The 25,405-nt window shown below is 38.9% G+C and overlaps 1 protein-coding gene across 3 annotated transcripts in view; it reads left to right on the forward strand.

Annotated features, from left to right (window-relative positions):
• The first annotated feature begins 2,023 nt into the window (after positions 1-2,023).
• Positions 2,024-25,405, forward strand: part of Rho-5 (rhomboid-5) — a 92,384-nt gene continuing 69,002 nt past the window's right edge. For all 3 annotated transcript variants that reach the window (XM_077406732.1, XM_077406734.1, XM_077406733.1), the window contains exons 1-2: positions 2,024-5,409; positions 14,544-14,723. The gene's annotated coding sequence lies outside the window, so the exon portion shown is untranslated. The remainder of the gene's footprint in view (positions 5,410-14,543; positions 14,724-25,405) is intronic.

A 25,405-nucleotide genomic window follows, 5' to 3' on the forward strand; every position in this document is an offset into this window, starting at 1 on the left:
TACACAAAATAAAATTAAATACAATTTTATTTTAAATTCTGACGTAAATTATAGCAATTAAAATGCACTTGTATAGAGAGAGATTGAAGTATATATATTTATTATATAAGGTTTTATATATGTAACAATATATGTAACAATCAAGATTGCCTTGAAGTTCGCATAAATTAAAAAGTTCCATTACTTTTCGAGAAATTAAACTTTTTAATTTATGCGCGAATTTCAAGATTTTACGCGTTAATTTTAAAGCATTCGATTAACGTTCTGATATTATTCTCAATATTATTTCTTACATTTGAATGCATATTTGAGTGTATCAAGCTTTCATAACTAACATGAAATACATCAATGATTTTATAAACGGATAAATAAACTTAATCACACTTTTAGTAATTAACTTATTAATATGATTAGCTGATAGAGCTTTCTTATACATGCAGTATATAACAAGATGAAAGATAAAATCAGTTGAGCATTAAAAATTGGTATCTTCTGAGCTTACACGCGCAAAATTAACAATATGGCAAATCTCTTGTTAACATCTCAAATAAGTCAGAATTTAGCTTTCTTTTTTTTTTTTAAATGTGCGATTTTTTGCACTGAGAAAAAAATTTGTTAATCTCAAGAAATATTTAGTCCGATACGTTCAACTAAACATTTTAGTTAGTTAATTAAACATTAGTTTAATTAATTAATTCTTGATTAAAGAAATTAAATAAATTGTTGAAATAACTAATGTTTAGTTAACTAACTAAAATGTTTAGTTGAACATATCGGACTAAATATTTCTTGGAATTAACAATTTTTTTTCTCAGTGTGGACATATTCGTCAAGTTTCTATATAATTTCACGTTTTACGTATTTAACCGAGCTGCATTTCTTTCGTTCGCCATCAAAAGCATCGCAACTTTTCCAAGACCATCTTTTCGCGCGAATGTGCTTTCCGATTATTCATAACCAATCCCGGCGACAAAACAACCCTCTCGCGCGCTCCCGTTCACCATAACCTTCGTTCTCATCTCTGCCGTTCTCTTCCCCGCCCCCCCCACCATCCTTTTACCCTTGTCGCCCTGAGAATTTACCAAAACAGCGCGACGCCTCCGCGAAAGCATCGTTTCACCGCGAACATCGTGCATTTCCGGCGATTCTCGTGAATCTCCGACAGGGGTGTATTTAGTAAGCGGCGAAATCGTTGCCTTAGGGCCGATATCACAGTCTCCGATTAACGTGATCCTCCGATTAAACTCACTCTGCATCTCTTTCTAACTGTCCCCCCAGAAAGAGACGAAGAGTGAGTTTAATCGGAGAATCACGTTAATCCGGAGACTGTGATATCGGCCCTTAGACGTTATGGAAATACTTTGCCACTTTTACTTTTATTTTTTAAATTGCCTAAGATCTTGCTGAAATTAGTATAGGATGATAAATTATCCAAGACTTCATTTAAATTCTCCAGATTATGACATAATAAGATTTTGTGTGCTTAAATTGTTAAAATTGTATAAATTATCCATTATTTTACTTAAATCTTAAACATTCCTAACTTTTAGAGAAATAATACACTCCGTGCTTTCATATAACATGGATCTAAAAGATTCATATTATTAGAATTAATCAAATAAGTGATCAAAGTTACAAATTCCAGTCATTATTATTTCGTATTTCATTTTTTCTTTGTAATTAACACGATACACTGGAGTAAATTTTGGAAATTTTATTAGTTATCACTTATTTTTAAAAGTATGTTTCAGAGGTTCGAATTTTTCGTGTACCTATTTGACGTGCAAAACTGATGAATAAAATAAATCTATTTATATATATAAAATTTTAATCCACTTAAAATAGGAAGAAAATACCACCTTTTCTATTTCTCCTTTTACACGCGATGGCAAAACTATAATTAAAAAAAAAGAAAATGGTCGTGGAAAGTGCATGGAAACATTCCTGCAATTAGACAACGTAATTTCTCTAGTCACACCCCTGAGCGCTCGCACCCTCTCGGTTTCCATGCGGTGGTGCACTCAGTACTCAGTGCGAATCGCGCAGCCGCCCGAACATCTCGGAGAGGCTGGCTCCGCGTTGTGATCGCGTGCGAAAAAAGGGGGTAAAAGAAACGGGGGCGCGCAGAGACAGAGAGAGAGAGAGAGAGAGAGAGAAAGAAACGGAAACAGGCGAGGGAAGGCCGTGGCCCACGAGGTGTGTTTAGCGTTTTCGAACTCGGGGGTGCGAGTCGCGATAAGGGTTGCTGCGGAGTTCTTCGGAGGATGATGTTGTTATCCGTGGCATCGCGTGGGCGTCGCGGCCTCGCGATCCGTACCCTCTGGCCCTGTTATTGACTCGGGGGTTGGTCGGGCGGCCATGACGAGGGGTTGAATTCGCCGCGAGATTGCCAGATGGCGCGGCGTGTGCGGCCCTCCACCTCCACCCTCCCTGGAATGCTCTCGGCGAGGATCCTGCCGACGCTGTCGTGCCTCACGGGTCCATCGACGACGCTGAGGACGGCCGCCGACGACGGCTAGGAAGAACGGAACGCGCCCGACACGCCGAGCGTCGTCGCGTCGTGATAAAAGTTTGGGGGCGCGCACGGTTTTCGAGGCGCGATCGCAAGCGCCGCGCCGCGTTGAAGTGGCAGTCTCGCGCGGGGGCGGAAGCGGTGCGGAAAGTCCATTTCGGGGAGGCTCGCGTCTGCCGCCCGTATAGGACGGACGGACGAAGAGAGAGAGAGAGAGAGAGAGAGAGAGAGCGCGCGCCGACGGTTCCGTTACGAGGGCGCGGACGGTATCTCTCATTCTCTCCGCGAAGCGGAGCCCGAGCTCGCGGAGCCGCGCGCAAGGGGGTCGAGGGGCTCCACCGGAAGTCTGGCGCTCACGCCGGACCGGAACCGAGCGGGACCGTGCGTGGCGGGGCGAAACGCAAGTCGGCCCTCGGGAGTGCCGTGTGCCATCCACCATTTTGGGTACGCGGAGGTTATTCCGTGTCCTTTCGCGGAGAGGCGTCGGGACGCCCGCGGCCGCATCCTCTCTCGCGGAGTGATCTCTTCCATTTCCTCTCGCTCTTCCGCATCTCCTCCCCCCCTTCCTCTCCGTTTCTCCGAATCGGAACGGAGCCTCCCCCGGCGAGCGGGGAAGAGCGAGCGCGGTTTCCGGGGAGGAATCGTGCGTCGCGACGGGGATCAGCTGGATCCTGCCCTGCCTGCCGTCGTCTTTAGTGCGTCGTCCTGGGGGAGTTTTGGGGGGGAGACGTTCCGGGAACGCCGCGACGACGTCCCCGATGCCGCGGGACTGGAGCCATTTTTATGCACCGCGTGCCGAGAGGAGCGGCTCTCCCGCTGGAAACTGGGTTACCGCGTCGCTTCCGCTCGAATTCCTCCTGCGCTCGTCACCCGGAGGCTCGTAGTCCCGAGGTTCCCCCCTTTCCCTCACCCGTGTTCGAGGGTAGAATTTTACGCGCGGTGCATACCGATACGGCTGCTCGAGTGAAGTGATGGAAAGTGGTGCGTCAAGTGACTAACACTCGTCGACGATGAAGAGACGTGGGATTTGTACGTTGATGCAAATAGAGATTTTGCGCTCCGGGATGGATTCGTCACGACATTTCGTGCGGGAATAGAAACGGCGCGCATTTTACACGTATATACGAGGGAAAACGAAACGTGTTCCGAGTTTTTTTGACGATATGACGAAGCGGGACAGATCCGGGAATATCATCAGGTTAAGAAACATCACGCGGGAAGAAGAGAAGAAAATTAGTCGATGAAGAATAGATCGTGCTCTTTTTTTTTATCTCTCGGCGAGAACTTTTTGGGCGAGTATTATGGCGGGCGGAGGAGATTCGTGTGTTGACGAAACGTTGCCCGGACACTTAGGGCTAACCATGTTGAGAATGGCAGTAATTAATCTGGGTTGAATCGGGGTGAAGTTGCCGAAGAAAATCGTGCAGAGGCGCGCATCTGCGTGCTGGGGTGATTTGGCGGACTCATCGGGGAAAATTGCGCAGGTGGAACAGACTGGATCGGTTCACTTAAGGGAGACAAACGCGATTGAGTTCAGGGTGTGTGTGTGTGTGTGAATGCAGCGTGTGGCGAGGACGGAGGACCCTGCGGGTCGGTGGACTTGTTGAGGAATTGTCGGGCAAGTAGAGAAGGCGGAGTTTAGGGTGGCAAACGCGCGGACAATCAAGACTGTACGCGGAGTAATTAATATTTATACCGAGGAATGCTGCGTGCGGGGGTTGAAAAGGCGTGGATCTGTTGTATTGAGCGAGAGAAAATGCGTGGTTCGACGTGAAAGAATTTCACCGATTGGCTCTTATTGAGAAAAGGGTCTCGAAAGGGAGAAGTGGAACGCGGCTCTGTGTGGTTCGATATCGAATGATTAATTACCGAGGAAAATAACGCGTGCGGGTTTTTTTTTGTACATTAAAAACAAATCCGCGTATTCGGGAAAAAGGAAATCGGTGGAGATATCCTTCGGAAAAGGAGGAAGCAAATTTGTTTTTTTTTTCCGTTCGTCGAAAAATACACGACGAGCTAATATATTCTCCGCGGAAAGAAGTGTCATCATTCCGCAGATCCTCACCGAAAATGGGAGATCCTTTGAGTTGAGATGTAGCGCTCATATTTGGATCGCTTGGAAAACTTCACACTTGCGTGCTCTGAAAAATCGAGAATCGTGCGGGAAATCTTCGTCTGAAGAAGTTTCTTTACGCTGGGCAGTATTGACTGGGCGATCGTGAATTCTGTTCGCTTGAACCAAATTCTCTTTCCCTCCCGAGTTAAGACGAAAGCATCATCCTTCTTGTCAAAAAGAAGCTGTGGATTTTTCGCACCAAGGAAAAAAACAAGGGATCTTCTGTTCGCTCGAAAAATGTCTTCTGCGTGTCTGAGCAAACACGTTGATTCTTATTCCTCTTGAAGACTCGCTCGTGCATCAAGGAATATTGTCTCCATCGGAAAAAGTTGTGTGACGTGTAAATTCGCGACGACGAAGGCAGTAGATACTTCACGAAAGATCTTCGCGGTAGGGGATGCACCATCGGGAAAAGGAACCTCTCATGGAAGGATTCGCGGGCGACGGACGATCGCTGAAGAATCTGTGAGTCTCGTGGGGCGGCAATCGATGGATCTTGATGGAAGGAGGATGAATCTGCCGAATCCCGCGCGAAAAAATCGCCAAATGTATTATTCTTCCAAGGACATGGCCAGAAATTAGACCGACAGAACGTGTCGGGAACGATGGGGATCGAGTGATTTCGGCAGAGGACCGACAAGTAGTTTTTAGATGTTTTGTATGAGCCAGTGAGGCTCGCGATCGATGCGTCAATTGTTGGTGCGTCGGGGGAAAAGTGCTTTCCCGATTTTCCACGCCAAAGGATTACGCGTGGCGGCCGGATCCCACCGTTTCGCGAGACGTGAGTATCCCATCACGCCATTTTGTCTCATCGAGATAAGCGTCTGTAGGGATTAATTGAACCAGGTCTTTACAGTGAAAGTCGAATCAGTAAAAAAAAAAAAGGTTTAATCCTGAAAAGGTCAATAGAAGTTGACGAAAGACTTTCGCTCTCTGAGATTTTTTTGAGAAATGTAGTAGATACGTTGCATCATAAATTGAAAAAGATATTCTATTTTGGTTATTTTAAGACCAATAATAAAATGAGGCAGTTATAGAGTGTCTTCTTATAATTGATTATATTATATTTATTTTTATTTTTATGATAGGAGTACGGTTTGCTGAAATAAAAAAATTATCAATTTTAAACTGTAAATGTTGCGTATCGTGAATTATTTTATTTAAAATAAAAAACAAAAAGAATGATTACTTTGCAGTAAAATTAATTTGGAGAATCTCGCAACAGTAATAGAATTATTTAATTTCTATAACAAAAAATGTCTTTTGTAATTATAGCGTGTTATTTGCAAAGAGATTTTTGCAAATATTTTTATAAAAACAAAACCTTGTTTTTACAAACGATATATTTTAATATGAACGATGCTTTCTTTCGAGGCAATTTTTTCGATGTAAAAAAAAATAAAGTTTTTTAACTAATATTTTTTTAAAAACATGCATTTTTAACATCGCGCAATAGAAAAGCATCTCTCAAATTCGTTCAGAAAGAACTGTTAATATTTAGAATAAAGAGTGTCCTGTGTAAATCTAATTTTGATGACAAGTATGCAACTTTATGCGCATTACGTCGCCTTAATGATGTATATCACAACGATAAAGTTTACGGAATAATAATCAAAGCAAGTCGCGAGTTTTATACGGAAAGCGTTGAAATGGCATCTCCGTTACGAAATAAACAGCAACTTAAATTTTCGAGTTTTCCTTTAAGAGAGAGAGAAGGGACGGAGGATGGGGGCGTGACGGAGGTGAAAGAGCACGGTCGAAACAGGGTCAGGAATCAGCACGGTGGTAACCTGCACAGCCCCCATCTCACCCCCATGCACCGGTACATATAGAGCTTGAGGAAAGCGCTAACCTACATGCTCATTCGTACGGCAAATCATATTCAGTTTGTAAAATGAAAACCACCCGCGATGCACACGCCATCGCATCCGTTTCTGTCTCCCCCTTGCCTCCCTATATACTGCTGGCTGGCACGATGGAGAGAATCATCTTTCAGAGGAAATCTCCGCGAAGGCTTGAGTCTAAGGGAAGTCTTCCTTCTCTGGAATGTCACTGTATATGCACAAATTTTATAGGAATTTTAAAACGTACTGAATTTTTATTAATATTAAAATTTTAGAAATTTTCTGTCTTTACTCAATTTATATATATATATATATATATATATATATATATATATATATATTAATTTTGTATTAATATTATACATTTTTAATATGCATATTTTTTACGTTAGATTGTTTTCTTTTTATTATACTTGAACTCATTATTTCTTTCTTAAAGACATTTGCTATTGTTACTGTCACACTCTGAAGAAAAGGCAGATTCCTCAAATTCATTACTCTCTCTCTTTCTCTCTCTCTCTCTCTCTCTTTCTCTCTTTTTTGCGAATATAAATAATAAAATAAAATAAAATAAAATAAAGTAAAATTATAAATAAAACAATATTAATAAAATAAAATCTAATTAAACTTCGGTTAACAGATGGGAAATGCGTTTTGCTTTTCATACCACACATGTTATTGAATATCAGAAAATACGTCAGTAGGAAAAAATATATAAAGAATATTAATATATATATCAAGATGGAAACTGAAGAGTGCCTATCCATATTAAATAGTTTCTTTTATGTACAAATCATACGTTTTCATTGATGTGGTTAATAATATAGCTCAACTTAATATTTTGCGAAACAATGGGAAAAAAATCGACGAGCATATCATGAAGTCTCTTTGTGAACGCGAGCGCATTAAATGGCATTAACATCCGATTGTGCTTTGGATTTTTTTCCTGGTATTTACATAGCTAACAAAAATCTTCTGCACAGCTAGTAAACTTGACGCAAATGTAGGAGGAACTTAATTACAGAGTGGAAAGTAAGCAAGCTAATTTGCAACAAAAGAGAGCGGAATCCCAGTTAAACGTTAACAGGATAAACTATAGAGTTTGCAACAAGAGTCCCGTGAATAATAATTTTTTCTCCCAAATTAACGATCTCATCGCGGAACTAATTACCGCATAATTCCCATCGGTCTCATTAATAATATTTGTTTGCCACTCGATATTTATTTTATTAATTGTTATTAATCAACCGCCCGGTAATATAGCACGGCGTCCATGGGGGAGCATATAAATTTGTTATTAAAAGCAGATTTGTGTGTTTTATGTTAAATCACGCGTAATGATATCATTAACAGTAGTTATTATTCGGGAAACGTCGATGGCGGGAAGATCAATCTAGGTAGGACGGAAATGGACCGGGTGAATGATAAATTTAGAACCAATTTAATCCCACAATACATCAACAATAATTACATAATAATAGTGATTAAAATCTTGGTAGATGTGTCCCATATAATACGTTACTTTTTAGCTATAAGCGATTAAAACAAAATAAAATGTAAGATTCTTCAGTCAAATGATTATAAACTTTTATTCAAATTCACAAGAGTAGATTTTTCCCTTTTAATTATAAGTATATTTAAATACAAAATGTATTTAAGGCTGAATATTTAAAAATTGGGTTAAGTAATTGCTTTCTTTCGAAATTTTCTCTAAACGAAATCGAGTCCTATAGTTTTGGCGAAAGCTTTTGGTACTGCAATTTTGAGTCGTTCCTTCTGGTAAGCTCTGTATAGATCTAATGTCCAAGTTGAAAATCAATAACTGATGGAACGATTCGTTTTCGACGGCAGTGTTGAACCTAAAACGAGGGAGAAGAGGGATGGGGGGGAGAGAACGCGAGTGGGGCGATGATCGCACTTCTTTCAGCATCGAGATCATTACGGTGGTGATTTGTGGCGCCATTAGAGAGGCGCACCCGAAATGCGTTTCTGAAAAGCGGAGGTCCGCCGAAATTAATCGTCGGTGCCCAGCGCGAGGGGCGAGGGCAGCATAAATTCCGGGCAATCCGCTCCGTGCCGGAGAAATTTTTCGTTGCCTCGCTTCGGCCGAAATGGCCGAGATCCGAGTTTCAAAACGAAAAGTTTCACGACGGAGCAGAGCGCGGGTTTAAGTATTGCTGATCTATCATCTTTGCGAAGTTAGCACTTTATTTCTCATCAGAATCTCGATATAACTGACAAGTTTTGAATCTCCCCCAAAAAACTGTAGAATTCTTGATACATTAAAAAAAAATTAAATGTACAAAACGAAAATTCCAAAGATATGGAGTGTCGATACTTCATAATTTTGTTAATAACTTTTTTACTTTAATTAAGATTGAGTTATACGTTAATTTTTGTTTGCTGCGATTGAGCCATGATACAACTTTTGAATCGTTAACTAGAATTCTGAGGAAAATGCCACTTTATATTAATAACAACTTACATCCCGTAAGAAAAATATAAATTTAGAGTATTGCTATTAAGATACCATTGAAATATTTTAAATTATAAAACTTAAAGCAGATCGATATATCTTTTTGCTTGATAAAATATGGATAAATGTAAATTGAGATTATTGAAGTTAGATTATTAAATATAGAAATTATTGAGAAATATAAGCAAGAGCATTTTGAGTTGATTTTCTTATTTGTAACAAAGTAAACTTGCATGCTATAATTTTACTATGAGAATAAAATTTATTTCACTAATTCTCTAGGACAAATCCGAAATGAATGTGTTTAAACCGAAAACAGGACTCGACATTAGGACTTGGGATAATTCTGTGGAAAATCCAGTACGTCAGTATACAATCAAAATGGAACAAATAAATGTTTTTAGGTGAATTTAAAGTAATAATAAATGGAAAGCGAAAGAGATACATTTTATAAATAATTATATTTTATTTTTTGTGCATACTTATTTACAGCATTTAGATACTTTATTGCTGATAAGTAATGATAATGTAATGTGTGTGTGTGTGTGTGTGTGTGTATATTAAGTAAGGATTCTCTATAATGGTTGAAAAATGTAATAGCTTATAACTTACCATTTCTACTATTTTATTACTGTTGCTTGAAATGATGAAGGATTGCAATTTTAATATTTGGAACCAAGGAAAACGCGGGAATTAGAAAGCTGTTACCACTCCTTTTTTTTCTCTCTTAATCTTTTCATACGAACAAAATGCTGCATAATATTTGTTTCCAATTAGCAATAGCATATTAACCGTTGATTTTGTTATTTATTGACATAATTGTTCCTTTCAAACGATTTACAAATTAAAGCAGAAATCTGGTAATGTTTTTTGATAAGCATATTAAAAGTAGAAGAGCAAAAAATGCTGAATAATGGCATGAAAATGCGGATTGACAGAGTGAACGGATGGCGCGAGGGGAAGGGCAAATTTTTAATGACTCGCTTTTGCGCTTTTCCTGGCGGCATCGTGCATCGCGCTCGTAACTTCAAGAAAGTATAACGACGGCCGATGCTCACGGAAGAATTGATTTAGTATTGTGTGCCGTAAAGTAGCGACGGTGACCCCTTTTCTCTAGCGAAATCGATATACACACTTCGATACACACGCACGCGTTACCTAAGCTCACGTGTACCCACACACAGGTCCCTATACGAACGCATACAAACGCCACACATATAGGCGCGCATATACCTACCCCTCGAATGCCCGATCTATTTCGTTTCCTCTCTCTCGTCGCTCTCTTCTACCTGTCTTCTCTGAATTAAAATGTCGGCAGAAAGAGCCCTTCAACTCTGCATCGTAATCTATATATATATATTGCACTTCTCCATATTTTGCGTCTAAACGAATAGACTTAAGCGGAATTGAGGCAGAGGGTATTTGAGATGAAACGCGGCGAAAATTTATTTTCACGATGTAAAAGTTTGCGTCAGGCGTCGAATTATTGTTCGTCGCTTGTCGCTTGGCAATTGATAAAATTTATAAAACAGTAATGTATATTGATTAGAGAGTTATTAGATATTTATATTTATAGAAATCGATTGTTTGTTTCGCCAGTGATAATTAAACAAGAAAAGTTTATTACTTTCGACTACAATTGACAATATGTACAAAGAAACGTTACGACATTTCGACCCTTTGAAAGTAATAAATTTTTCTTGTTTATTTATATTTTTATTTATATTTTTTTTCTTTCTCTTTTTTATATTATCGTAACATATGTACATTATATATATATATATATATATATATATATATATATATATAAAATTAAAATAATAGAAATGGATATTATTTGCAAGGAGAGAGAGAGAGAGAGCGAGAGAATGTTAATGTTCTTTCTCATTTATTTAATTATGCTTGGGGGGTAATAATTGTATTATCTGTAGGTATAAGGTATAAATACGCATATATAAAAGAAAAATAACATGAATAAATTTTTACAAAAATGCATTTTACATTAGCTGTTATTAAAAATGGAAAAAAAAGTTAAATGATAAAGAAAACCTGATATTCTAGACGTTTACGAAAATATAGCTGGAAGGAAAGCGGTGCTCACTTCTTAAAATAGAAGATGTGACGTTTATGGAAAAGAGCTTTATGGAAAACATGCGCGATTTTTCAGTAACCTAAACAGAAGACTGTTATCCGTATACTCAAAGTCAAGATAACGGCGTGACGTGTATACAGTACGGAAAAGTGAGAGGACATTTTCAAAAATGTTCCTGTTTTTTTTTTTACCCCTTTCTCGAATTTACCTGAAATTCCCCGCCGCTAATGGCATTGAGACTAGAGTCCCCGAGCTGTCCGAAGATATTTCATGGTGATTCACGGGCACATCCTGCAGGACCGGTAATATTCCCGGTGCCGGGGGTGGAGGGAAGAGGAAGTGGGCAGGGGCGTCGCGAGGGAGGGACGCGACAGCCACCCTCCGATGTAAATCACCCCCTTCCCTCCCGCTCTTGTCGGCCGGAGGGCGAGCAAAGTGGATGGGAAAGCCCAGGACGTCTCTCTTCCCGAAAAATAATTCCGACGAGCCGGCTTTTCCATTAAAAAGTTTGATTCGCGGATTCGTAGTCGGCATACCTAACTGTACCATGAGGAAGGGAAGTTTGTCGTTCATCTTGGAGATGCAAGGTAGAGAAGAACCAGGGATGACAAAGACTCTTTGGCCATTTTTCGAAGTCCGTTTTATCTTTTGTTTCCGTAATGTTGCGAGCATGTTGCGAGGTGTATTTTTGTTTAAAATTCTAGAACTTTTGAAGTTCCGTGGCCGTATTGGATGGTGACGTCAGAAACGAGAAATCGCGCGTCATGTTTCCTTGCGATGAACAAAGTCAAAAGTACAGAGAAAGAGAGAAAGAAGTATAGTAGAAGTTTCACCAGATATTAATTTTGTATTTTCGATTCGATCTGATAAAAATAAGATGTCGATCGAATTGTAAAATATAATTTTCATAATAAAATTTAATTTGTTATTAATTCTATAAAATAACGTAATTTGCCTTACCTGTATTATTAAATATATATAAAACAATTAATTTTTTAAATATTTAAACATTGATTGTGATTTGTATTTTTCACCTTTTTCAATTAGAGAGTTATATCCAGACTCCTCTTTGCAAAATAATTAAAATCTTTTACACTTATATTTTCTTATCGACTTCAATGTTAGTTTGCTTTAGACAGAAAACAAATAAAAATTGTTTACAAATTACTAAAGGTGCCAATTTACGAGACGCTGAAAATGAGCGTCAACAAGGTGAACGTGGTGATTTCGCTTTGACGCTAGCGTCAAAGAAATGAAGTTGAATTTGTTTAATATTCAGCGTCATCGCTGAATCGTCGTTAATCGTCCCAGTACAATCAAACACAGACTTCGAAATACGTAAAATATTAATTATTTTCAAGTAATATCTTCAAGTAATAATATTTTATGGATATACATGTATATATAAATAAATGATATTATATCTGAAGATTTTTGCTTGTGCTGAAAATGAGCGTCGAGCGTCAACGTGAAAAGGCACCTTAATACGGAAAAAGTAAAGTTAAAAATTTCAAAAGATTGTTTTCGAAAAAAAGAAAAGATAGGGCAAGGATTTGTTTTAGTTAAATATTAAATTTTAGGGACATTTGTTTCCGCGGAATTAGAATTTCTTTCATTTTTTTGAATTCCCCGGTACTTACAGTGTCTTTTTACCCCTTTACCGTCCAACAGCATCTCCAGGTCAATTTGAGGGAAGAGGTGTGTGCGCGGCCGTCAAAGTCCCGTCTAACTTTAAACGATTTCGAACCTCCGGCACCTTCTCGTCGTCAGGACGAGAGGCGTCATTCTTGTCATCCTTGTCGTTCTCATCGTTGTCGTAGGCGCCGGTCTCTCTTCGGCAATATCACCAGTTTGCAAAGTCGCGATGGTCGCTGATAAAAGTTACGTCATTTACTTCTTAGCCTCCACTTCTCCCTTTTACGCTTCCCCAAGCAAAGGGTGTGAGAGATGTGTAGGATGCTAGGCAAAGACCGAAAAATGAGAACAAAAAATTTAGAGGAAAAAGGCAGTTTTGTTAAATACTTCGGAATAAATTCTCTGAATATTAAAACAAGCATCACAAACATAAAATATAAAATGTTTTGCAACTTTTGAATTGTTGGAGTTTTCCATGGGAATATGTATAACTGGAATAATTTTTATTAATTTCTCTATTGCATTATTTTGTGATGTTTTTACGAATTTTATTTCAAATGAAATTTGCTGCGTAAATTTCAGGATAATTTTTGTATAGTAAAATTTTGACGGAACGTTTTTACTACAATTTTAGCTATATTTTTTATTAACTTGAAAATTTTTTATATTATTTTTTATTTTATTGCCGTATTTCCATTGTCTCTATAAAAATTGCATATTAAAAACAAAGTTAAAATAATTTATTATTATAATAAAATAAATTCATTATATTATTGTATTAAGGTAAAAGATGTCTTTATAAAAGTGAATAAATGTAGAAAAATAAGAAGATATTTGTTAAAATCTTATGTCTCAAATTAGATGAAATTTTGATGTTACATATATTTAAAAATATGTAATATATATTGCGCGATATGCTTGTTTTCATAGCTATCAGTAAATATGTAGAATTTTAACAATATTGAAATATTTAGACTTTGCCGTAGTTACATATAATAATAGCTATATTCCCAATTATTTGCCGACCGTGTATACAGATTGCCATTGTTTAAAAACATTTTTATAGTTTTGGCCGTGTTATTGCTGGTAATTCAAGTTTAAAAACTGACTAGCTTGACAAAGGGGCGTGCAAAGTGAAATGCGGAAGACGCGCGAGGATAGAGTGGGAAACATCGTTCACACCGGAGACACTCAGCCTTTGCGGCGGGATGATGGAGAGGGGGGGGGGGTGCAGGGAACGAAATAATGTATTATAGAGGATAATGCAACCAGTGTGCGCGCCTACTTGTATCGCGCGCCGTTTCTGGTAATTTGTTAAGGGAACTTATTGGCGCGCGTAGCAATACACGGCCGCGTGCGGCGCTTGTAGCGGTCGGTGTGTGTGTGGCGGACGTTATTGTTATTGTATCGATAACAGTCGTCGTGATCAGTCGCATTTACGAAAGCGGGCGTACGGCGGTGAAGCATTTTTTGTTGCATAAGAAAAGAGCGTCCGCATACGCAGGGTGAAGAGAGTATTATTCGAGATGTACGTATGATTTATTTATCGTAAAACTGAATTGATGAATTTGGAATATAAAATATTCTAGCAAAGCTGCTTTTCGTGACGCTCAAAAAGAGAGATCTTTAAAAAAAAAAAAAGGTTTTCAATTTCTTTTATCCATGAATAAAAGAAATTGGAAACCCCTTTTTTTTATCACGCCATAAATATTGATGAGGAAAAATCCATTGCAAACTAATAAAAAAAAGTTATGACTGAGAGAGGAACGTTTGGCCCTTTTGAACCACTTTGTGCACTAAATATTAAGATGTGACATATACGCAATGTGCATCGGAATGACAAGGGTGCCTTTTGATTATGGTTGCAGAATCCCTGGTATGCGTAGTACGGGCGTAGGGCTCGTTCCGGGACTAGTGAAGGGATCAAAGGAGGGTCGTCTGGCCGCTCTCGAGCGGTTCGAGGGCCGGTGAGCACGAAAGGGCGAGCAACCACCTTGCCGACGACCAGCAACCCTCCCGTCCGTCACTGTCGACGAACAACAGAACAGGTTCGTGTAATACATATCTCTTGTAATTGAATTATGCATAAACCACCGATAATACTATGTTATCTCGAAACTCGATCTGTCGATAAGCGGGATTATAGTACTTTTTATTTTTAAAATGTCTTTCACATAATTGGAAGTTTAACTCCGAAATAAATGATTTTCGCGCTTATAAAAATAAATTAATTTTGTGATCCATCGTTGAATAATTTCTACAAGTAATGTTTCATGTACATTTATCTATATTTTATTGCACATAATTTTTTCAAGTACTTACATTATTTTATGTTCTGTTGCTTGAAAACGATTTTTTTTTTTTTTTTTTTACATATTTAACCCTTTGCTGCATAGTGTGTCTCATATTGCGGGACATATCTGTCTTTTTGCAGTTTTTCCGCATCCGCGTGTTTTTACGCATTTTATTATCTTTATATTTCTTACACATATATGCATACACAAATAACATAAATTACTTTGCATTAATAATAAATTATAAACAAAATATCAATTAAAATTAGCACTTACAAAAAATTTATGTTGGAAAGAAGAAGAGGCAATACGTAACATTTGTGAAACAAAAATTAGCGAAAATATTTTAGAGTGGATATCTATCTAGATGTTGGTTCTTTGACATTCTGTTACGTAAACTTTGAGTATGCCAAGCTATTGAAATATTTAGTTTTGGGATATTTTGCATGTGAAATTGCGTTTTCACGTTATTTGCGTGACATATTTCACCAGTTGAGAGGAAAGAATTAATTGCCAGATAAAGGGTGCGAATTACCTTTGATGTCGATCAGCACGTGCGGGCTGACACGTGACTTTGAAGGCTGATCGATCGTCTCTTTCGAGCGGATGTTTGCGCTGGGGAATCGCGGAACTCGCGGAAACGGATTGGAAAGGTATCGAAAACTTTGCGGGAAGGGCTTATCTCGATGCATATGGGGGAAGGAGGTATTCTATTATACGTTTCTAACGACGGGTGCCTGATCGCTCGGTTAGATGCATTGTAAACAGAGCTATTTGTCAGAGGCATCGTCGCATCGTCCATCCGCTGGAAGTTTCGGAAGGGCGTTCTTAGCGTAGAACCGTGGAAGATGATCAAAAATCGGTGTTACATCGATTATAATATGTTTATTAAAATATTATTTTAATTTCTTGGAGAAATCTCTTTTTCCTTTAACTGATTATCCTTTTTTTTTTAATAAGCACTTTATCAAGACCGACTATCTATAATTTTCATTTTTTTATAAATATCTTTTTTTCAATAAAATATACAAAGTGTCCCGGGGTTCACCTGCCAAACTGTAGGAGCATATTTTACATTCTACAAGTGGAAATAAGAAAAAAATGTTATGGTATGAAGTTTGACTAGAAATGCTTGGCTAAAAACCACTCGTTGTCAGTCGACACAGAGCATCAGTTACATCACATCTCTATGTTAAAACTTCGCACTCAACGTTATAATATAACACATGTTTTTATTAACTATCAAATGGACAGACAATTGTTAATTGGTATTACTAAACACAGAGCTATCGGGTACTCTTCTGCCAGGAAATCCGTGTTGATATACTCTCGTACGGCAGCTTCGAACAATTTCTCCTACGGTATCCGCACATGAAATGGATATTCCTCACTTGAAAACACTCTTTTGCATTTTTATGATGACAGTCGCCAGTTCACACGACAATTGAAATCTAACAGCTATTGATGCAAAAGTAACAATCATATTTGATTAATGAATCGTTTAAACGATAGTAAACATGACATGAATACACAGAATCTGATAAACACGTTTCATGTTATGCATAAAGAAAAATCCGTTGTTATTGTTTTATATTTCATGTTTTGTTGTCAATATTTGTTTATAACTTTGTAATAAAGCACTTCCAGCCAAACTTCACATAACATTTTCTTCTTATTTGGATTTGTGGAACATGCACCCGCAGTTTAAACTCTTGGACACCTTGTATATTGGATTTTATATACTTTATAATTAAACATATTATTATTATTACATTATTAAATTATGTTTTGTAATCAGATACGATTTTATACATTCTATAAATTACTACATAGATACATATATTAAAATTTAATAATCTAGTGTCAAAGTTCAACATTGACTGATTAAAAATTGCTTTGTAATTTTTCACTGGCGGTTTGTGTCTAAAATAAAAAGAAATAGACTGGACGAATGAAATTTATGTGTTACGTAATGAACAAATATTTATTTCGGAAGTCTCACCGCGCGCTGTATCAAAATGACGAAAGTCAGCTGTTCTTTCGAAAGCCTTGTTGACCATGTTATTGTCTCGAGTTTTTATCTCCACGTAGCTAAATGCGACGGCAGGCTTTCGGGGAAAACTTTTCCATCCTTTCCGGTGATTTAAAGCGGTCAGACGTTTTTTGTTCCGCTTCAAGTATACGCGCGCGCGAGGGGGGGATGAGGGATCGCGAAGTTCCGGAAGTAGATCGGCCCGGTATACACTGGCGACTGTTTGAACTTGTCGAAGAATGTCGAGGTCCACAAAGACGCCAGCCATCGAACGGAAGATCACGCGGGGAGTTGGGACTTGTGCGGAACCCCTCGGGCAGGACCATGTCGGATAGAAACCGGGTCCTGCCTTACAACGCATTTCTCAAGGCGCATTCAGAGAGCAATTGCATTGTTTCTGAGATAATTGTTACAATGAGCGTGAGCTTCTATTATCGAATATTATTAATATTCGCGGTTGGGCAATTGTTAGAAGCGGGACAAAGTCACTATCGACACCGTGACATTTTATAATCGTTCTGGTTGAAAATAATTTTATTTTCCACGAGAGGAAGTTTCAAATCGGTCATGTAGCCTAAATGAGCTATAAATAATTATATATTATATTGACTTTAATAAAATTATATACAAAAGTTATTTATAAAACATAAAATTACATGAAATTTAAATATAATTAGAATATGATTAAATATAAATATGTTTAATTAAAATATAATTAAACAAAATTACTAACGAAATTAATGCGCAATATGGAAAAAATAAAATTAATATGAAAAAAAGATTAATAACATATTTGTGTATATTATGTAATTTTAAACAAAATTAATAAAACTATTGATATAAATTTATTAAACTTTATTAAAAAGAATGATGAGAAAATGGAACAATAATAAAATTGAAAGTCTGACACACAGGAGAAAAACTAAATGGAACGGGATGATGTAGAGCGAAAATAATGTTAAAATTGAAACAAAATTACGCCGCCTACAATGGGCGAACGAAAAATAATGGAACGGAATTCTCTCCCCGGAGTGCGGCGCACGCGTTCCGAGATTTCTCGGCGACCAGTCACGCTCATCGTTCAACCCTATCTTCCCGAGAATGATTTATCTACCCCATGAGAGGGTCAGGATGATCAATCTATATCAATCGCAACTGCGTGACAAAACCAAAAGCAATTTCTTCCGCGGAGATAACGGCTTGTCTTCTCAACTAGTCTCGTGGATGGGTTAGCGACACGAAACCTCTGTCCCTGCCCTAAAAATCACCCCCTCGGCAGCGCTTTTATCGTACCGCTCGCCGCGCATGCAATGCCGATATATACATAAAGATTTATTTACCCAGAATCCAGAATATTTACAGAAATACAGTCTTGAACGTTTTATCGATCTAAATGGATGGCTGGATATGTATATGTAAATAAATAAATAGATGAATGGGTATTATAGATAAAATTTTTATTCCGAAACTGGGACACACGGAAGTGTCGTAATATTTATACAGAATACGTTTTACGTTTGAGAAATTTGCTCTCTCTCTCTCTCGACAATACGCGTATAGTAATACCATTTCGAAATAAAGGCTGAAAATAAAAAAAAACTTTCGGGTGAACAAAAACTTGCATTCGAAACATTATTTGCGAAGGAAGTCAAACGCGAACTCTTTGAAATACAGTTCTGCGAACTCTGTCGCGAATTCGCTCGATGCGATCTGACGAATGATTACTACGAAGGAGTTCCCAAATGATCGCGGCACTTCTTCCTGCGACAGCATCTCCTCTCGGACTACTTCAACTCTTAAAGGCTCATAATCGTCGGCGCTCCTCATTAATTAATGAAAATAATAGGCCGACGAGGAGCGGCAAACGTCGCAGTCTATCTGCGATAAAGATTCGCGACAACTCGAGGAGTCTCAAGGGGATAAGGGCGTCGATGCAGGCAGGGTGCCCGGCTAGTTTTTCCGGAATGGTAGGGGGGGAAGGGCGCGAGGGCAAAGAGATAGGATGGTGGGAGATCGGAAGAGACGGGGTGGAAATTCATTTCCTTAATGGAGGTTGGGGTACTATATACCAACCATCCGATATGATATACGCGATGCTCCGCCGAAAGGATATCGGTTGAACAATTATACAGGGTGTTGCCCTGTCGCTTAGATTGGCTGTTCCGAGAGTGATGAGTGGAAACTGAGATATGTTTAAAAAAATATTGCAACGTTGTGGTATATTAATTTAATGATATACGATTTTTTGTCAAATACAATATACTCACGGGAAAAATGTGAAAAAGAAATCGGCCTGAGAGAGAGAGAGAGAGAGAAGAGAGACAATTAAATCTCCACAGCGGTGATTTGCGACGATTTAGAATTCATTATCCCAGATTGAATGTATTTTATATCTCCATTGTCGCGCGGTGTCGGGTCTCGGAAATAATTTGGGGATTGCCACGACATGTTGTGATAATGCGGTAATAAGGGGGAGGGGGAAGGGTAATAGTATTTGACGAGGGTATGTAATTAAATACGGTCGAATCTGAGCTGCAATGGTTATGCAAAAGCCACCTCCGCGAGATGTAATCGCGCGGAATATATAATATGCCGCTGGCGATAAATAATATCGCGGAAAAGGAGATGGGTGAAAGAGCCGGTTCGGGGTCGGAAAACGGGAACGGTACCGTCGGCTGTCGCAGCCATTAATCAGCTGAATTAATTGCGCTCATTAACGCGCCACACTATGGGCGCGATGGGAAATGACTTTTTGTCACCGTTGTTGTCGCCGCGCCAGGAATTTCCTGCTTGTTGCATTTCCTTGCTCCTCGATAAGAATGTTAACTTACAGAAGTATAGATATTAAACATTTTTTAATTTTATATACGCATTATAAAACGAAAATATAAAGCTTTGCGTTTTTATATTATTTTTATTGTTGCTTTCCGCAATTTAATTTCTTTTAATATTAATTAATAACGTATTTTTGATGATATAATCCAAAGGCTAATTATTTCTTAAATAATTATTTTGTTAATGTTGAGCTTTAAACGAGATTTGACAACGTATTTTAAATATGGAACACTTTTATTATAGAGAAACAATATTTTAAATTACATGAGCCAGAAGTAATGAAATAGACTTATTGATTAAACAAAATCAAAACGGTATCATAGTATAACTCTAAATAACATGAATTAGTTTTTAATGCGAAGTTCATAGTATTCATATAAATTATATATAAACGAGCATTCTTAACAGTTAATAAATACATTTCAATAATAATGTTAAGCGTATTTTAAGAGATTGTTTATAAACATATATTTTAATAATAATATTAAAGATGTAATAGCTATAATAAAATATACAACTTTGAAACCATATACATTTATCTTTTGATGATAAGATTAATGACATATGATGTTCTAATATATTTATTGCTTCAGGTTTCTTCAATAATTCAGTCAGTGTAATGCACAGGCAGTTGCTAATAAAATATAGATGTCTACGTTCTGTAAAAATTTAAGCTTCTTAAAACGTGAAACTTTACGTTCTTTTCCATAAGTTTACGACTGCCATAGATAGCAGATATTTCTCGTTTTTGCTTTTATTTTAGTTTAAACTAAAAGCTGGTTAAAAATGTAACACTGCTCAATTCGAGCTTGATCCATATATCGGCGGTAAATCCGTCTAAATTATCTGCTCTACTTGTCCAGCGTTCCTGTCATATTTTAATTTTTATATTTGCCTATCGCGTGACGTACTTTTCATTGGCAAATAAACGTTGCATCTCGCTCGCACGACTTTTTATACGGCGATAAAATGTTTAACGGCTACCCGTTCTCTCCTCTCTCTCTCTCTCTCTCCTTGCATCATTTCCGCCGCTGCGGAATTCATTTTCCTCCGGTTTGTCGAAGGGGCTGCAAAAAAGCACGGGGGGGGATGAAATATGAATTTCGCCGTCGAAAAATTCCTGCGAGACGAAAAGGGACGTACAAAGAACAGGAGGAAGACGAATAAAGAGCCGGAAAGGTCGGGGAAAATAACACGCAAATTTCCGGACGGAATTTTGCGATCGGTATACAGTCGGAGTTCCCTCGCGCGCGCATCATAAAACCGTCCCCCGATCTTATCGATTTTATCGAAATAATTATTTTTGATAATTATTGCGGATAAATTGATTAACGTAAATTGATGCGTGATTGTCACATAAATTATCGTTTGATAACAATAATTCGAGAAAATTACTTGTCGAGATATTAATTTACCATTAAATTGTCCGTTTTGTTTATTATCAGTTATATCGCCACGAGCTTTCAAGGAAGGATTGAAAGCGCAAGACGCGAATAATAATAATGCCGGCTAATTGAGAAGCGAGTTAATTAATGCTTGATTTCCGATTGATAACGTCGAGATGTGGATAATTAAAATAAACAACTTGAGAATACCGGTCCCATTCAGACGCAAGGCTTTCAAATAAAATTGTGATGCAACTAAAAGTAAGTTATACTTGCGAGCTTCGAAAGCTTTATAAACGAAGACGGGAAACGGAAATGCCGCGGGGGGGAGAGGGGGAGGAGGAGGTGGTTGAGGAATCGTGAGAGTGAAAGAAAGGACTCTGGGCTTTATTACGAACACTTCGAGATTTAACGGCGAAGAAATAATGGCGAGATTTCTGTTTTGTTAGGAAAAGTCAAGTAATTAGTGGGTCTTTAAACAATTCCTCGAGTATCTTGAAACAAATTTTCCTAATAATTTTTAACGTAATAAGAAGGCAAGAGAGGAGAGAGGGTAATCGAAACGATCGATATTTTTTAGTATGAATTCAGAAAATAATTCCGTTTGTAATTTTATGTGCCTTGTAATGCGAAAAACATTTGTAGAATTATAGTACACATATATAAATTGAAAAGTCAGAACGGACATGCACAGAAAACACAACATACATATACAATGAAATACGATAAATATACAATAAAATATTAAAATGCAGATATATCAGAGTGCACGGTATAAAAAATTACTTAAGATAGAAATACACTTTAGATTTTTATCTTCAAATCAGATGTATTTAAATTATAGTTCAAAGTGGGTTTTAGAAAACAGACCTCATTCAGAAAGCAAAAATCTACCAGTGTTATTCTTCACAATTGAATGGCGATAAACAAGACCGATTCATGCGTCATGAAATAATAAAACAACCGGTTTGTTCGTATGTCGCTTGCGTTGAATTAATAATTAAAAGCGGCAGGAAGAGCGGAATTTGTGGCAAAACTGAATACGTTCGATTAAAGATGCGGAATTATATGTTAATTAGGATCGCGATATTGACCATTCTATTGGCGGAGCTTCGATAATACGGGATTAATCCGGGATCGGGCCAGCAATTTGCGTTCGAGTCGACGAAGTGCTGGTCGTTCAGTTGCTTGAAAGGCTCGAAGGAATGGAATTTTGCGTCGATGATCGGGCCGCGAGATGGGCCGATAGGTCAGGGAGAATTAATTCCTTCTTGTTCGCTCGATGGTCGGCGCTCTCACTCTCGCGCGAGTTAGGACTCTCGATGTTCGCCCACGTCCTCGATGTCAAAGACATGCTTTATCTCGAAACGCCAATGACGAACGCACGCGCGCGCGCGCGCGACGATTCGGCCTTCGGAAAATAACGTTAAATTCCGACGAGCCGCCGGCGCCGGTGCCCTGTGATTGTGTTTCTGACAACCGTAGGGCGTTTGTTATAGGGACTGCGTTTCTAAAAGGTGCTGACAAGAACATCCCTCCTTCTTTTCTCCCTAATGACAAGATCGGCCGAATTACATAACATTTTCACTGGTTAGGCCTAAAGTTTCTTTATTCTTGCTAATCGCGTCTTTATGTCTCGTCAAAAGAAGATATATATATATTGAAAGACATTTCAATGCAATAAGTTTTCTCTCGGGAAAAAGGTATACTTTTTATCTGGTGACATCTTTATTGTTCATAAGGCATACGGCGCACAATACATATAAGCTATGGAAGAAATACATAGCTGTAAAAGAGCTATATACGTGCCTTTATTTCCCACATATATACTACCTTGACAGAAACTTTCCAGGAGTTGTTACGTGTGGCTATAACTTTTATTAATTATATTTGCACCTCGCATATAGCCGTCCCAGAATTCGTGATCTCTTAATCCTATAATGACCAGATACTTCGATGATACTCAAGTCGACGGAGGTCCTAACATATCGCAATTTTGTAAATACTTCTAATTGAACTTCGAATAAAAATTTTATACATATGGAGTTAAAATCTATTTAAATCTCGGCAGCGAACATTCATTTCCGTTATCCGTTATAATCTTCGTAAAAAGTAAAGTTTAGTTCGCGCAATGCTGCTCATTTGCAGATTGCTTCAAACCATCATGCGCGAGCTCGGAAAGCTTTTCCTTTCCAAAGGCAAAAGAAGAAAGAGAGAGGAGAGACGCGAGAAACCGTGGTGAAAATGTGGTCGAAACTCGATTTAGCGCTTAGCCCGGGACAGGGGGTTGTATCGCGGCGCGAGTAGATGCGTCCTTTACGCAGCGGGACTCCTTAATTAATTAGCGTTAATTAACAAACGTGTGGCGAAACGGTTGCACCCTGTCTCACGCCTGCCTCTCCCCCCCGGTCCATCTTCACTGACCCCGAGATTCCCCATAGGATACCCGAGTGCCTTTGAAGTTACGTCCGCGCGCGCGCGCGCGGTTGCAGGTTGCGAGAAGGGGATCGCTCCTCTCCGCGTGATATTCGGCGGCGCACTCCCTTCGCGGCCCCCTTTATATAAGGGGCGGTCTGTGTCGCTTGCTAATTAAATATCGCCGTCGCGCTAATTTCCGCGAAGATGTTTCTCTAATTATTTGTCGGCAGAGCGGAGCCGCCATATTCTATCTTGATTATGTTTGGTTAACGAGATGACGACGCGAAATAAACATTTTTGGAATATGCATTTTCCGCTATTCCGCCGAACGGTTTACTTCGGTCAGGGCTCTCGTCGTGTCGCATTCGAAGTAGACGCCAGACGGAGAGCGCCCACGCGATGTAAAATTCATCCCTTCGCGCTCGAGCAGAGAAAGTGTGATGACGGATTCTCTCACTCCCCCTATATAAATCTCTCCGGCACCTTCAACTTCGCGTATAAAACGCGAAAATGTAATACGTAATGTCGACGCGTGTAGGTAAGTTCAACTCTTCTGCGAATTCTTTATTTGCTAATTATTCGAGCTTTGCGGAAATCTTTTTCGAGTTGTAACGCTTCTCCCCATCCAAGATATCGCGATTTTTTCCCATTTTCTTTTTGAAGACTCACCCCCCTCCCCCCGCCGGTTCTTGCGCCCGACTCGTCTGCTTTTTTTCTTCGGGGAGCAATTTTTCTGGGTGCGACAAATTGTTGCTGCACGCCCATCGGGGCGCTCGTCGAAGGAGCGGTTGCATTGCACGGGGGCAAAAATCGGGACGGGGCAGGAAGGGAGGGAGGGAGGGTTGTTGCGTTGCCCCCTCCGCGGCATTACGTCACTCCGGCGCGTTGCTTTGCGCGGAGATGTGGCGGTTCGGCTGCGGGGGGAGGGGGGGGGCATGCGAGCGTCGCGGGCGAAGGGAGTAGGGCGGCGGAGAAGGTCGATCAATATCAAGCTAAGCGTTCAGCACCTACCAACCTCTGTGGCGACCCGAGCAACGACACGTCCCGCTCGTTGCAACCGAATAGATTTCGCGAACACGACGTGGAAAACCGCGCGACATGCTCTTCTCCGTTTGCCAGTAAATCTCCTCAAAACAGTAATAGTTCGCCTTCTCCCCTTGCAATAACCATCGTATTTTATTCGAAAGAGCCGCGTGTACCGATTAAGTTCGGTATATCTCTCCCTCTTGTCGCTGAACCGAAAATACGTTTATGAGGTGCGCTCTATAGCCTTGTTATATATGAGAGGGGCATGTTTAATCTACAATATAATGTTACAACGTAGAATCATGCTATCCTTGTACTCTCATATTTCTCAGTTTTTCTCGTTTCTTTTAGATCCAATTATGCTTCCCTTTATATCTTACGAGAACAGGTAGGAAAGGCTGTAGATTTGTTTTCCCATTAGGGGAGACCGGGGCTCGTTGGCACAGTTTTCTCAATTTCGGCATTTGAATTTTTAAACAACTAAATATTATGATCGAACAGTACTAATACGATAGAGAGAACCTTTCTCTACATTTTTATGCCAAAAACGAACGTGCTGCTTGTAGCCAGTTTGCTCCGATAGTGGGGCAAATTGACATATATCATGGTGTAAGTTGGCTATACGACTAAAGTCCATGTTGAATTAATGAAAATGTAATAGAAATAAAAAATAGATAGCAGATATGTACTTCTCGATAAAGATTGTATTTTTTAAAGTTGTTTTGTAATGATCAAATAGC

The sequence above is a fragment of the Temnothorax americanus genome, unplaced genomic scaffold (genome assembly GCF_048541705.1).
Source record: "Temnothorax americanus isolate GAGA-0224 unplaced genomic scaffold, ASM4854170v1 Scaffold21, whole genome shotgun sequence".
In the NCBI taxonomy this organism is placed as follows: Eukaryota; Metazoa; Arthropoda; class Insecta; order Hymenoptera; family Formicidae; genus Temnothorax; species Temnothorax americanus.